Source organism: Alosa pseudoharengus, unplaced genomic scaffold (genome assembly GCF_046254945.1).
Source record: "Alosa pseudoharengus isolate Yale_2024_CS ecotype anadromous, Long Island Sound unplaced genomic scaffold, YU_APseudo_1.1 YU_APseudo_1.1_scf_24, whole genome shotgun sequence".
Classification (NCBI taxonomy): Eukaryota; Metazoa; Chordata; class Actinopteri; order Clupeiformes; family Clupeidae; genus Alosa; species Alosa pseudoharengus.
This window is the reverse complement of record NW_027468689.1, coordinates 12,493,782-12,496,281: the sequence shown is the minus strand read 5'-3', so window position 1 is coordinate 12,496,281 and position 2,500 is coordinate 12,493,782. Positions and strand designations below refer to the sequence as shown.

Here is a 2,500-nt window from a genome sequence, read left to right as displayed (position 1 = left end):
GTGTTTTTCTCAGATCAGAATGAAAATTCTCATAACTATTAGTTCAACCACCACAACATTTAGTAATTTGTGCACATCATAGTAGCAATTTCTCCTTCCTCTGAACAAATTGCAAATGCTTTTGGACATGTATCAGTTGCTTTTGTCATGTCAGTCAAAATTAACTATACTTATGGATGCTGAATAGTCGTTCCCAATAAAACTAATAGTCTTCATTTCATTGCTTGAGTCATTACATACAAAATTGGTGAACTAGTTATCAAATTCTGTCACAATGCTGTAAAATGGCAAAGAACAGTAAAACTGTGAAACGTACATATTCAGTGTCTTGTACTCACTTACTCTCCTAACTGCAGCATTTTCTAACTTTACTGTAGTTTTCAAATGGCTGTGGAAGTACTGTATAGTGCTGTCTTGAGCATTTTCAGGTAGTCACCAAGTTCTGAATTTTTTTTGCATGGGAAAACACTGAGAGAATAAACTGCCATAATGAAAACATGACAAAGCCATTTGACTATCTTGTTCATAAACGATGGTGTCAAGACTTCTCATTTTGATGACACTGGCAGTTTCATTGACATAAATACTTGCTTTTGAGGAATGGACTATCCATTTTGAGCAAGTGACGTGCTTTTGCAGGTTATCCACTAGGTTTTGCAGTTTGCACTAATTGTTTTGAGAAATGCCCTAACTGCTGTGCAAATGTTAATAGTGATGTGAGAAAAGCACCAAAGCGACTGAGAAAAGCTGTAATAGTTGCTAAATCCTCTTATATGATCTCATGTAAGCAGCAGTAAACCTGAATTCCTGAAAACAAGTATGATGATTTTGTCAGACACACACACACACTCGCACTCATACAAACATACACACAACCCGAAAGAGGCAGATAAAAACAATATTGATTTAGATTTATTGAAGTTACACTGCTCGGCCTTGTCACTTCAGAGTGTCTTTCATACTGTATATATTAGAAAAACAAAATTGAATTGATTCAAGCTGGGTATGTGTGGCAATGTCTGTCTGCGTGTGCGTGTGTGTGTGTGTGTGTCAGCATATGTGTATAAAATCGTCTGCCAAATGAGTAAATGTAATATAAATGTATAGTATGTGAATTTGGCTGTGTGTGATCCTGTGTGTGTGTGTGTGTGTGTGTGTGTGTGTGTGTGTGTGTGTGTGTGTGTGTGTGTGTGTGTCTGACCGGGCTGTGTGTGTGATCCAGGCTGTGTGTGTGTGTGTGTGTGTGTGTGTGTGTGTGTGTGTGTGTGTGAGAGAGAGAGATCCATGCTGTGTGTGTGTGTGTGAGAGAGAGAGGTTGTAAGTGTGTGTGTTGGAGAGATGTCCCTCTAGCCTCTGATCTGGTTATTTCTTACTACCTCATTACACTTGCTATTTTTTATGCTTGTTGTCTGTCAATTATGTGATGGTTTCCAGGAAAGTGATCACAGACACACATACACAAGCACACATCTAATTCAGCCTTCATCTCCATCTAGTGCAGCCTCCATCTCCATCTAGTGCAGCCTCCATCTCCATCTAGTGAATCTCCATCTAGTGCAGCCTCCGTCTCCATCTAGTGCAGCCTTCATCTAGTGCAGCCTCCATCTCCATCTAGTGCAGCCTCCATCTCCATCTAGTAAATCTCCATCTAGTGCAGCCTCCATCTCCATTTAGAGCAGCCCGCGTCTCCATCTAGTGAATCTCTATCTAGTGCAGTCTCCATCTCCATCTAGTGCAGCCTCCATCTCCATTTAGAGCAGCCCACGTCTCCATCTAGTGAATCTCCATCTAGAGCAGCCTCCATCTCCATCTAGTGCAGCCTCCATCTCTATCTAGTGAATCTCTATCTAGTGCAGCCTCCATCTCCATCTAGTGCAGCCTCCATCTCCATCTAGAGCAGCCTCCATCTCCATCTAGTGCAGCTTCCGTCTCCATCTAATTCAGTCTCCATCTCCATCTAGTGCAGCCTCCATCTCCATCTAGAGCAGCCTCCATCTCCATCTAGAGCAGCCTCCATCTCCATCTAGTGAATCTCCATCTTGAGCAGCCTCCGTCTCCATCTAATTCAGTCTCCATCTCCATCTAGTGGAGCCTCCGTCTCCATCTAGAGCAGCCTCCATCTCCATCTAGTGCAGCCTCCATCTAGTGCAGCCTCCATCTCTATCTAGTGCAGCCTCCATCTCCATTTAGAGCAGCCCGCGTCTCCATCTAGTGAATCTTCATCTAGTGCAGCCTCCGTCTCCATCTAGTGCAGCCTCCATCTCCATCTAGTGAATCTCCATCTAGTGAATCTCCATCTAGTGCAGCCTCGTCTCCATCTAGTGAATCTCCATCTAGTGCAGCCTCGTCTCCATCTAGTGCAGCCTCCATCTCCATCTAGTGCAGCCTCGTCTCCATCTAATTCAGTCTCCATCTCTATCTAGAGCAGCCTCGTCTCCATCTAGTGAATCTTCATCTAGTGCAGCCTCCATCTCCATCTAGTGCAGCCTTGTCTCCATCT

At 43.5% G+C, this 2,500-nt stretch overlaps 1 protein-coding gene across 1 annotated transcript in view; it reads left to right on the top strand.

Annotated features, from left to right (window-relative positions):
* The window catches only part of epha6 (eph receptor A6), a 36,112-nt gene that overhangs the window by 9,487 nt on the left and 24,125 nt on the right, over window positions 1-2,500 (top strand). The gene's annotated exons all lie outside the window — the stretch shown is intronic.